The following is a 13,142-nucleotide window of genomic DNA, read 5'->3' as shown; positions in this document are numbered from 1 at the left end:
CCAGATATTCACCGAGATTACAATCCAGAGTACAATCCAGGAAGAATTCAAAAGTTAAACATCAAAAGTGAATATCTGAATGAATACTTTTAAAATAATAACAGTATAAGTGGACAATAAATCCATGAGGGAAAAAGTTCAGTGTCTCCAGACATTAGGAAAAGGCAGTTTATCCCAATCAGGATGACTTTTATCAAGAAAACAAGAATTCCTTTGTTTGTGTAGTACCTCCTACGGTTCACTAGGGTGACAAGATGAAGCCACTGGCTGTCAGAAACTCCTTGACATGGATGATGAACACAGCTTCATACCTTCTATGAGAAGCACATGGCCACACAATTAGATCCTTGATGTTCTCAGTGACTAGTGGAAGTCTTAAGAGGTCTGAATCAGTGGTGGGAATGACAAAAAAGCTTTTCCCATGAAGCAAGGCATCTTGACCCAGAGCACAGTGTGCCTGCTGTTGAGCAAGGAGCGTTGTAACAGACCGAGAAGAACTGGAAAAACTAAGCACAAGTTCAGGGATGCAATGTGGATGCCGATCAGAGTGGTCCCAGTGTGGCTGTTAAAAAAAAAAAAAATGGAGAAAAGGTATTCCTGAACTGATTCAGTGATCCCAAAAGAACTAGCAGAACCTGAAAGCTCTTCAGTCTCTCTAAGGGAGGTGATGTTCACCGATATGCTGTGAGAAAGCCATTAAGCAAAGGTTAGAAGCCCAGAACCAAAGTGCCCAAGAACCAGTGTCTTGTTACTCCACGTGTCCTGTGACATAAACATACTGCTCTGAAGAAACAATACATTAAAAATGAGGAGGTGGCTGCAGAGTATGTTGGTGGTTGTTACGGTGCCCTATGTATACAACTGCTCAAGTCTGGCCCCGTCACATACTCTGATCATTGTTGTGTAAACTTTGTTTCTCAGTTATCTCTGATTATTTAATAAAAAAGCTGGACAGCCTGTAGCTGGGCAGAAGAGAAGTAGGCCGGGCCTCCGTTCCTGGGCTTGGGGGTCTCAGGTAGGCACCATGAGGAGGAGAAGAAAGGAAGAAGAGATAAAGGATGTTGCCATGGGGAACTGACCTGATGGACTTGAAACAACCCAGACAGAATATATGGCAAATAACGTGGGGCATGTGGCTGGGAAGTAGCCAGACTAGCATAGAGAATTAGTATTAAAGAATATCTGCCCAATTATTGTGCCTAAAGCTTATTAATAAGTCTAATAGGTCTCTTGTCATATATTTGGGAGCTAAAGCTGGTGATGAGAAAAATCTTCTGAATTATTAAATATCTATGAAAGGAGTATGCTAAACTTTCAAGAGAGTAAGAGAATAAAAGAAGCCAAAGCACGCCAGGAACAGATTCCGAGAGGCATGGGCTCTCCTCACTTAGAGCGTCTGCTCCTTAGTGTGAGTCAAGTCAAAAGTAAGTCTTTATTTTAAACAACTGGACCTTGAAAAATAAAGCAAACAAGCAACGTGGCCATGTACTTGCCTTGCAGTCCTAAAGACTGAGCCCCTGCTAGGATCCATGTGGAAAGAAAAAGGTGGGGACAGGTGTGGTGGCATGTGCCCGTAGCGTAGGGCTACAGGGGCAGATACAGGGAGATCGCTAGTGCCTGCTGCCCGTTCAGTTTAGCCAAAGTGCTGAGTTTAAACTCCGTTGAGAGACCTGCCTCAGACAGTAAGGTGAGCAGTGATTGAGGAAGACACCCAGCTTCAGTACACGTGTATCTGTTCGCACACACAGAGCGTTCCCATGACAAACGCTGGCAGGGGTGGCAGGCGAGGTGGCCCATATACACGGTTGTTACATTGTGGAGATTATTTTGAGTTGCTGCAGTAATTTTTTTAAATACCTTGAGAATTTCACGAAATGTGTTTTGATGGCCCCACTCCTTTCTCCAAGATTCTCCCCTTCTCAGTTAAGCCAGCCATTACAGAAATCAGTATGGAGGTTCTTTTTTTTTTTTTAAGTTTATTTATTTATTTCAATTTATTCACTTTTTAAAAATTCTTTTTTAATTACACTTTATTCACTTTGTATCCCCCCTGTGGTTTCCTCCCTACTCCTGTTCTAATCCCTCCCTTCCTCCACCCTCTGCATGCATGCCCCTCCCCAAGTCCACTGATAGAGGAGGTCTTAGTCATAAGGGAAATGCAAATCAAAACAACCCTGAGATTTCACCTTACACCCAGCAGAATGGCCAAGATGAAAAACTCAAGTGACAGCATATGCTGGAGAGGTTGTGAAGAAAGGGGAACCCTCCTCCACTGCTAGTGGGAATGTGATCTTGTACAACCACTCTGGAAAGCAATTCCTAAGACAACTAGGAATAGCGCTTCCTCAAGATCCAGCCATACCACTCCTAGGCATATACCCAAAAGAGGCTCAAGTACACAATAAGGACATTTGCTCAACCATGTTTGTAGCAGCCTTATTTGTAATAGCCAGAAGCTGGAAACAGCCCAGATGCCCCTCAACTGAAGAATGGATGCAGAAACTGTGGTACATCTATACAATGGAGTATTACTCAGCAATAAAAAACAAGGAAATCATGAAATTTGCAGGTAAATGGTGGGACCTGGAAAAGATCATCGTGAGTGAGCTATCTCAGAAGCAGAAAGACGCACATGGCATATACTCACTCATATAGACATATAGTATGGAGGTTCTTAACAAACAACCAGACCACTCTTCAGCACATCCTCACAGGCATCAAAGGCACCTATGAAACTCATGTTTTTTAATGTGGCAGTACTCAGGCTAGTCAAGCCATGGAATCAGCCTAATCATCCACCAGTGCAAGGATGAAGAATAGGTAGCATGTATATATTCTTTGACTGTTGCACCACCACTAAAAATGAAACTGTTAAGCAAAATAAACCAGACTTAGAAAAACAAATGTCATGATTAAACCCATTATTTTGTGCCATTAGTATAAATCAGTGAAAATTAACATAAAAATATCTCAAACCCTGCAACTTGAAAATATTCCAAATTACATTTGCTTTTGTAACATGAGATTTTGAACTTTCTACTTTTTAACCTCGGTAAAACAATTCAGATAAACCATAATTATTACAAAATATTTTTGCATACTTTGAATATGTATGTGCATCTTAAGTAATATCATTTTGAGGAAGGCAACTGCACATTATAAACAGCTTCACTCTCTAAAAAAGTCCTGCAAAGTCATTAACCATACAGCCTCTATTGTAAATTATAGAAACCAATCACTTCTAGCCACCTTCTTACTGCTGCGTTACAAATACCAGAAGTCAGTTTTCAATAGGCAGATATCATGACCCCAGCAAGCAATCTTGATTATCTGAATCTAATGGTTTTCTCTTCGTAAGAAAACGTCAGTCCTTATATTACACTGAATGACTGCAGTGGTTCTTATTTTCACAATAGTTTTCCTGTAAGTGTTGGAGATTTTATATCTCATCATTTTAATTTTTTTAATAAACTCTGTTGACATATCTTAAAACTATTCAATTTTAGCTTGGTGTGGTGCTATATGCCTTTAATCCCAGTATTTAGGAGGCAGAAACAGTCAGATCTCCATGAGTTTGAGGCCAACCTGGTCTCCAGTACATAGAGAGACCCTGTTACACACAAATAATAGTAATAATAATAGTAGTAGTACTACAAATGGGATCTGACAATTATTTTTTCCTGTCTTAGTCCAGAAAATGTACATATTTACAAATTTGTAATTTTCTAGGTTTATAGGTTGTGCTAGTGTCTGGTTACTAAGGCCTCTATACATTTCATAGTGTATATAACAATATTTCCTTATATCTTCCACAGTGAACTATAGATGCTTCATAAAAACAAACTATTGTCCTATTAGTTACACTTAGAGTCCTAAGCACGCAGCATGTTTCCTCACTTCTGATTCAGACCTTGATCGGTATTCCTTGTACCTTTGCTCAGGACTTTCTGATTCAGTCCTCAAACAAGTTGAGGGATTGAGAGCAAAGTGGGGAATAATCCAGAGGAAACAGCTATAATAAATTTTTGCTGGAGTCTTGAAACAAAATCTCCATTCCTTCATCTCTTTCCATTCCCAACATTTGAAATCAAGTTTCCCATTGTGCCCAGCCCTGGTCTGGGCACTTGCAGCCAGATTTACTACTGTGTGGGTTTTTTTGTCTCCCACCCCTCTCCACCCTTTTAACACCCAGCACTAGATAGAGCAAAAAGGAGAGAGGTAAGAGGGGTGATTCTATCATTAGACTACTTCCTGCTGATTAGGGATGTTGTGTTCCTTGGGGCAAGTTTTATCTTCGCCACCAGGATATCTACTTTTTTCTTCTCCTCCCTATTTCTTGCACATGACTATTCAAACCATGATCAACAGCATCCAGCCCCCAACAAGCAACAACCCCTATCAGGGATCTAGCATTTATATATCCTCCGAGAAGTCCCCAGAATTCCAAACTTCACTCACTTGCAGAAACTACCTACAGATGGCAAAACCGCATCTCTGCCAGAGCAAGAGGCAAATCATAGACAGCTGCTGTGAAGCAGCCTCATATCCCCACACCTGGATTGAAACAAAAAACATGTTCCACAATATTTCAATTTTTTTTTTTAAGGAAACCAAAATTACAAAATTCTCACTAGAGGGTTTTTAGTTGTTGTTGTTGTTACTGTTTTGATAATGTACTGCCATGAAACCTTTAGTTGTTATTTCCAACTTCTCTGCAAATGTGATTATCAAATACATGTCCGTGGTAACTTTTGTATCAATATGAAGTCAACATGGAGAATACCAATAGAAGGTAATGAACTCCTGGGCTATAGGTTTCTTGTGAGGAAGCTTCCAAGTTGGTGACTTCGACCCCTGGAACTTGTTTACTAATCTTGTTCATTATCTTCAAAAAATGGAGACTTAGTGTAACCCATTCTCAGATATGATGTAAAGGTAAAATAATGAGATCACTGATATAGAGGAGCATGATATCCTGCGAACCCCACACCAGGTTAGAGTTAGCATCAGTTCATTAACAGGTCAAGTGAAGTAACTAAAAGGAAAGTAATTAAAAAATGTTTCTTCGCATCCCTATTGCAGCTCCCTCCTCCTCTCTTTCTGGTCCCAGTCTTCCACATTCTTCCCCTTTTCCCTCCTCCCCTTCTCATCAGAAAAGGGGAGTGCCCCCCCAACTCATTGGGGCACATCAAGTTGCATCAGAACTAAGTGCATCCTCTTCTCCTGAGGCCCAAAAAGACAACTCAGCTAGGGAAAGTGACCCAAAAGCAGGCAACATGTCAAAGATAACCCCACTCTAATTGCTAGGGAACCCTCATGAAGACTGAGCTTCCCATCAGCTACATATATGTAGGGCATCTAGGTCCAGCCCGTGTATGCTCTTTGATTGGTGCTTCATTCTCTGTGAGCCTCCATAGACCTAGGTTAGCTAACTCTGTCTTCTTGTGGCCTTCTTGTCCCCTCCAGGTCCCTCTGTCCTTCCCCTAGCTCTTATACAAGACCCTCCGAGTTCTGCCTAATGTTTGGCTGTGTGTCTCTGCATCTGTTTGGATCCATTGCTGGGTGAAGCAGTAATTAATTAAAGTACTTAAACTAATTAAAAATTCTTAAAGCATAATGTATTTTCACCTGCTTGATATCTCTTTGTTGTTCCTACTGTTTTGACTGTGGCTGTACTTTTGAATATGCCGTCACTGGAGCCACTTACAACTCAACCATTGCATCATCCTAGACAAACATCAGCTGGATTTATGCCAGGATACGTGATAAAATACATTTTCACTTGCTTCTCCTTTTTTTTTTTTTTTTTTTTTTTTGCTATGAAACTCTGCTGAGTTTGAGCCCAGAGGACTAACATTTCAGTTGATTTCAAAATAAACATTGAAGGCATTTGCTCATATTTATTTATTGTAAATTATATAATTATATATTCTGCAAAAATGTACTTGAAATAGTTTTATCTTTTCTAACAATTCTACATTTTGAATAATGCTTATTCAAGAATATTTAATAACAAGTTGTTATTGAATAATGTCATCTTAATTTCAACTCTTTTGTTAGAAATATACAGTACAAGGTACATACTCTCAGAACAGTTTGCAGAGGTAAGATGTACCTTCTTGTTTTGAAAGAGATGATACTTGCAGTGTTTGATCCTTGTATATAGATGTCTCTTAAAGGACTAGTGATGATTTATGTTATTATTGGCATTCATGTTTAAAAGTAGTCAAAATAAAACTTTGTGATTTAAGAGCATTTGTAATTATTGAGTTAACGGAGTCAGCTAAGTCTTGGGTAAAGCAAAGTTGACATTCATTAAGTTTGCTTACTTTAACATTGCATTATCCCCTTGCGCATTCTTAGTTTGGAAATGTAACTTGCTTAATACATCCCGTAGAATTTGAACTTCCTATGTCAGGGCCTCCACTGTTGCTGCTTGTATTTTCATAGACAAAGCCCTTGAATTTCCTGCCGGCACAGGGGGTGTGGGCGGGTGAGGTGACAAAAGGAGAGCTTCCAGTTTTGCAACAGAGATCAAACAAAACGAAAAACCCATCTGGGTGAAAACAGAAAACATGTAGGGAAAAGGAAACTTCCCTTAAACTGTATCATGTGTGTGTTCAGATGTAAGAACAACTTTCATCAATAATAGTGTGTTGCTTTTTAAAGAAACCTTCAGAGACTGTGACTGAGACCTTCAAATTACAGGACAGTGACACAGTTAAAGATCTCAATAGAACAAGTGAAACAGAAAAATAAGATGACCCAGAAATAAGATAAGTGGGCAAGAATATAGAAAAATAAGACCAGTCTAAGAATTCGAGAAAGAAAATATACAAGACTAAAGACAATAGAAGGAAGGAAATCATCAAAACTAGGGTAGCAGAGACAATGCGGAGATTTTTCTGCTTATTTATTTTGAATTTGAAAGTTCAGTGAAGCCCAGTGTGGTGCTGATATGCCTTTAATCTTGGGCTGCAGGTAGATCTCTGAGAGTTCCACAGCAATACAATGATACCCTGTCTCAGATAAATAAAACTACTACTCATAGAAGTTTTATGAACCAAAACATTTATATATAAGAATAGTTGTGAAGCTTGCAATTTTGGAATTCCTAGCCAGAGCAAGAAACAGAACATAAACAACACCCTGGAGGATTTCAGAGTGACTGTGGAAGATGTCCTCCCACTCTGATCTTCTATGGAAATAACCATTACTGTAACAAATATACTTCGTTTTCTAGCTTTTTAACTAACCTATTTGTATGCACTTAAGCCATTGTTAGTGGACTCATCTCTGTAGAAAACCGTAAAAATTAGCAGAATTGCCAACCGGATAGACACCAGAAGCAGTGGAAGAGAGGAAACAGGATGGGAGTCTACTATAGAGGGTCTTCTGAAAGAATTCACCCAACAGGGGATTGAAGCAAATGCTGAGACTCAGGGCCAAACTTTGGGCAGAGCACAGGGAGTCTTATGGAGGAAGAGAAGGGTGGGAGTAAAGGGACATGGAGGGGACAGGAGCCCCACAAGGAGACCAACAAAACTTAAAGATCTGAGCCCAGGGGGTCCTGCAGAGACTGATGCACCAAGGGAGGATCATGCATGGAGACGACCTAGACCTCATGCTCAGATGTGGCTGATTGGCAGCCCAGTCTCCATGTGGATCTCTGAGAGAGGGGATCAGGGGCTGCCTCTCTCATGAACTCAGTTGCCTGCTCTCTGATCACTAGCCCCTGTTGATGCAGCCTTGCCAGGCCATGGAGGAAAAGGATTCAGGCAGTCCTGATGTGACTTGACAAGCAATGGGCAAATGTCAATAGTGGAGAATTCTGCCATTCAGTGGATGAAGAGAAAGGGATGAGGGGAGGAGGAAGAGAGGGTGGGACTGGGGGAGCTGAGGGAGGGGGCTTCAATTAGGATATATAATGAATAAATTGTGAAGAAAAAAGTTTTGTTTCAAACAATATAGTATTTCATTTACTTTAATGAAAATAAATTGTATGTGGATGTTTTGCTTGCCTGTATGTATACTGTGTGTGTACATATACTGTGCATATACTGTGATGCCATGGAGGTCAGAAGAGGGTGTCAGATCCTACTGGAACTGGAGTTACATACAGATGGTTGTGAGCTACCATGTGGGTGCAGGGAACTGAACCCGGGTCCCTTGCAAGAGCACCCAGTGGTCTTAATCCCTGAGCCAACACTCCAGCCCCTGGTTTACACTTAAATATTCAAAATAGTTTAGAGGGGAACAAAGAAGACAGGTAAAAGAAGCAGAAATCCAGTGTGTGGTTATAATGCTCATCACTGTCAAGGCTGCCAGATGGCCTGTTTCCATTGCATTACCAGGCACAATGCTCCTCAAAAAAGCATCCGTGCCAGTGGAACTTTTACACTAAAAAAAATTTCTCTCAAACAAAAAGCACACTCACCTATTATTTTTAAGTTTTGCCCATGTTGTTTCTAAAATATAAGTGAATTCAGTTTTAGAAGAAACACAGTTACTGTCGTAGGAATATCCTAATTTGAACTATAGTAGTTTACACTTTTTTGGATTCTGAAAAAAAAAAATCTTGTTTTCCATTTTGAAATTTATAGAAGTAAAAACTACATAGTAGCTTATATTGCCTATCTTCTGAATTACTGCGAACATGTATGTGAGTAACAATAGAACATGCAACATGCATATGCTGTAATATTTGCCTGTGTGTATTTACATAACTTACCAAGAGGACTTGTACCAAGAGCGTACAAGAATGCTCAATTTTATGGCCTGACACTACTTCTTTGGCTGTCATTTCACCCTAGTTTTGTGGAATAGGAGATTTCCATCCTACAGTTACTGCCATAGTATAACTAGTCTGTATGGCTCTGCCATAGTTAGCCAAAGATGCATGCATATTCCAAGTTACTCTGCTGTAGTTAGCCAAATATTCGTAGTTGGTATGTGCTAAAAGTGAAACAGCTGTCAGCCTTCCGTGTTGAATCCAACGTCATATATTCCCTTCTCCTGGCCGATGATGTGTAGAGCGTCCAGGGACTGGTGTTCTTCAAAATAACCCGAGTCTTAACTTTCCACGCTGATCCAATGCTTCTTGGATCACAGAATTTGTGTGTCAAGTACCTGTTACCTAATAGTTGAGTTGGATATATAAATTATGATATTTTAGTACCCTTTAAACTGAATCATGAGAATTACGTAGCTTTATCAATCTGTTCAACATCAGCTAACAAGTTAACATGCCCATATTGTTTTTCTAATAGTAGACGTGTCTTCCGTTTGTAGATCCGACAGTGTGATTAGACACTTCCCCCTCAGCTCAGACTGTATAATAAATACTTTGTTTTACTTAAATTAACTATTTAATATTTCTGTTACAGTTTAGAAAATGACTTCCTTGTAGCTGTTCATGTGCAACTTGATACCTTAGTGCAGCAGTGTATCTTATCTTAAAATATACTTTGAAAAGCTCCAGGGCCCAGGACATAAGTCCAGCACACGGTATGCTTCAAACCTGCTCTGAGATCAAGTAAGGTGTTGCGTGCACACGACATGTCTCTGCTTCTGTATCTGTGATGTGTGCTCTCCGTGACTACAGTGTTTTAATGACTCATATGAGTTTTAAAATAAAAATGGGAAAGCCAGTATACTGACTTAACTCAATATAAGGCTCTAAGGAAAATGAAAACACCACTACATGCTTTTGTATCTTTAAATTACAAATGTATTTTTAAAAATAATTTCACAGATAGAGGAGGATGAATTGGAACTGAATTTTCATATTTATCTCAGTAGTGTGGGACCCACGTACTCTTAGAAAAAAATTACCCACCTTAAAGGCTACTACCCTCCGATCCTTACTAGGAAGCTGTCAGGATGGCTGCATTTAGATCCAGGTGGTATTTTATGATACAACTTTGATGAACAAATAGCCTAATTTCTTTATTCTCAGTCCATAAATTAAATAGTATTGTTTATGGAAGCTTCTAATTAGGAGTCTTGACATATAGAGTTAAAACCTGTAATTTGTAATATGGCTTTTGCTGTGATGGGGGCATTTTGTTTTGGTTTGTTTATAACCTATTGAAAATCTTTTCAGCCTTTAAGTAGCTTTTCCATCCCCTCTAAAGACTACTTGTTTACCTCTTGATCTAGTAATGGGGAATACTAGTAAACGTGTCCCTTCCTGTCTTTCAAGTGTGTACTTTGTTTCTGTGAATACTGAGGAATCAAGGGGGGAACCAGAAGAGACTCATCCAGTAGTAGATTGGCACAGCAGAAACCAGCACCTCACAATAACATGAGAATTAAGCTTTAGCAATTGATGGGATAAAGAATGTGGTCTCAAGACTGTTCTGAGGGATTTCCCTTTGCTTTGTGGATTTTTCTTTCCTTGCACTAAATGTAGACACACTATCCTGGTTTTTTTTTTTTTTGTTTTTTTTTTTTGTTTTTTTTTTTTTGTTCTTATAGGTATATCTGGAAATTTTTGAAGCTTTTAGCCTGAGATATGCATTAGTTTGTAGACTATCTGAAAACTTAACGCAGTTGTAAAATAACTAACTCATTGCCTTTAAAAGAAATAGGATTGATTACAAGTGAACACAGGGAAATTCCTGCTGTTACTTTGTTACTTTATGCTCCTTGATTTCAAGATCACTGTTGTGCGACCTTTTCATAGTGGGAGTACTGGTTCACAGTGTTAATTTAATGTAAGAAAACGCCCAGAGGGCTGTAGGCAAGCAGGAAGACATGATTGGACTTTGCTAATTGTCTAACTTAAAGCCAATGTGTCAGACTCTGTGCTGTTCATAACCGTGTCTGTGTCATAAGATTTTGTTATTCTACTTACTTCTTCTCATAGAACACACGGTGGTACTAAGCTGCAGGGTTATACTTGTATTGAGTATAATCTCATAAGCACCTATCATATTAAATGCTTCAAATTCTTTCCCAGGTCAGATAGGATATTTTATTTAGCATATTTATGCTTTTATTATCTTTATTAGAACCATATACAAGAGGCCCATTGTGTAAAGAGTTGCAACACATGAACCCCGTGCCTCTTCAAAGAAGTTACTAGTAGAAGGAGCACACAAACCTATCAAAAGGTACCCAGGCCACCCATGTGAAATGTTACATGGCATTGTGAGCCCCAAAATCTTGTGGTTCGGAGATGCCACAGTAGATGGCAGGATAGGGTCTTACCAGGACTCCCAGAACAAACACGGCACACACTAGGCACTTCGTTAATACTTATACAACCCAGGTTCTCTGAAATGGTACACCAAATGGTTTGTTTATATAGAAAGAAACATGAGCTCATGCTCCACTGCTGGCTTACCCTGTCTGTCTTTTCACCGCCCCGTCGCCCTGCCCTTTGCCACCAGGGCATCATGGTAGGCATGGGACAGAAAGATCCCTGCATGGATGACGAGGCCCAGAGCAAGAGAGGTATCCTGACCTGAAGTGTCCTATCGAGCATAGCGTTGTCACCAGCTGGGACGACGTGGAGAAGATCTGGCATGACACCTTCTGCAGTGAGCTGCATGTGGCCTCTGAGGAGCACCCTGCGCTTCTGACCAAGGCCCCCATGAACCCCAAAGCTAACATAGAGAAGATGATGCAGCGCAGATATGTTTGAAATGTTCAGCACCCCAGCCATGTACGTGGCCATTTAGGCAGTGCTGTTTTGGTACGCATCTGGGTGCACCACTGGCATTGTCATGGACTCTGGTGACGGGGTCACACATACAGTGCCCATCTACAAGGGCTACGCCCTTCCCCAAGCCATCTGTGTCTGGACCTGGCTGGCCGGGACCTGACCCACCACCTCATGAAAATCCTGACTGAGCAGGGCTACAGCTTTACCACCACGGCTAAGCAGGAAATTGTTCATGACATTAAGGAGAAGCTGTGCTATATTGCCCTGGATTTTGAGCAAGAAACGGCTGCTGCATCCTCCTCCTTCTTGGAGAAGAGCTATGAGCTGCCTGGTGAGCAGGTGATCACCATCAGCTGTGGGCGGCTCCTGTGTCCGGAGGCGCTCTTCCAGCCTTCCTTCCTGGGCATGGAGTTGTGCAGCATCCATGAGACCACCTTCAACTCCATCATGAAGTATGATGTGGACCTCTGCAAGGACCTGTATGTCAATACAGTGCTGTCCGGTGGTTCCACCATGTATCTAGGCATTGCTGACAGGATACAGAAGAGATCACAGCCCTAGCACCCAAAACAATGAAGATTATGATCACTGCTCCTCCTGAGTGCAAGTGCTCAGTCTGGATTGGCGGCTCCATCCTGACCTCTTTGTCCACCTTCCAGTAGATGTGGATCAGTAAGCAGGAATATGACAAGTCAGGCCCCTCCATTGTCCACAACAAACACTTCTAGATGGCTGAGCAGGTGCCAGCCATCTGCTCCATGAGCTGATTCTGAAGTATCGATTTTCCCCAGCAAATGTACACACCTCATGCTAGCCTTAGGAAACTGAAATAAGCCTTTGAAAAAAAAATTTGTCCTTGAAGCCTGTATCTGATACCAGCACTGGATTGTGGAACTTGTTGCTGAATTTTGACCTTGTGTTCAAGTTGCCTGTTCCCTTGGTATATGTTTAATACCCTGTGCATGTCTTGATTTAGTCCTTAGTCCATGTGACTCGGTCACTTGGTGGCTGGGGAGAGCACCCCGTGGAAGAGACACCCCAGCCTGGTGGATCAGTGTGAGCACCATGTAGTGGTCTGTACAGGGAATTACTGACAGCTGGCTGCCAGGACTTCTCGAGGCTGGCAAGGGTCCTGACTTGCTGGTCTAAGAGGGTAGGAAAGTCCGAGCCTTAGGGTCCAGTTTCTGTTCTGGTTTTTTCTCTCCTGACCACCATGGGTTGTTGCTTTTCTTGAGTTGGGAACATTTATATTGACACCTGTAAATGTATTCATCCTTTTAATTTATGGAAGATTTTTTTTGTACTCAATTCTTTAAGAAATGACAAATTTTTGGTTTTCTGCTGTTCAGTAAGAACATTAGCCCTAGCAACATGTCATTATGTAAAGAAAAGTCTGCAGTAACTGGAGAAGGAAGGAAGGAAGGAAGGAAGGAAGGAAGGAAGGAAGGAAGGAAGGAAGGAAGGAAGGAAG

At 40.8% G+C, this 13,142-nt stretch overlaps 1 protein-coding gene and 1 pseudogene across 4 annotated transcripts in view; both read left to right on the top strand.

Annotated features, from left to right (window-relative positions):
• Nr3c1 (nuclear receptor subfamily 3 group C member 1) overlaps nucleotides 1-13,142 on the top strand; it is an 89,766-nt gene that overhangs the window by 43,821 nt on the left and 32,803 nt on the right. The window lies entirely within an intron of this gene.
• LOC129688138 (actin, cytoplasmic 2-like) lies at nucleotides 11,397-12,399 on the top strand (annotated as a pseudogene).

This window comes from Psammomys obesus, unplaced genomic scaffold (assembly GCF_907164565.1).
Source record: "Psammomys obesus unplaced genomic scaffold, mPsaObe1.curated_primary_1811, whole genome shotgun sequence".
Taxonomy (NCBI): Eukaryota; Metazoa; Chordata; class Mammalia; order Rodentia; family Muridae; genus Psammomys; species Psammomys obesus.
The sequence above is the reverse complement of the archived record's forward strand: the minus strand, read 5'-3'. Positions and strand labels throughout refer to the sequence as shown.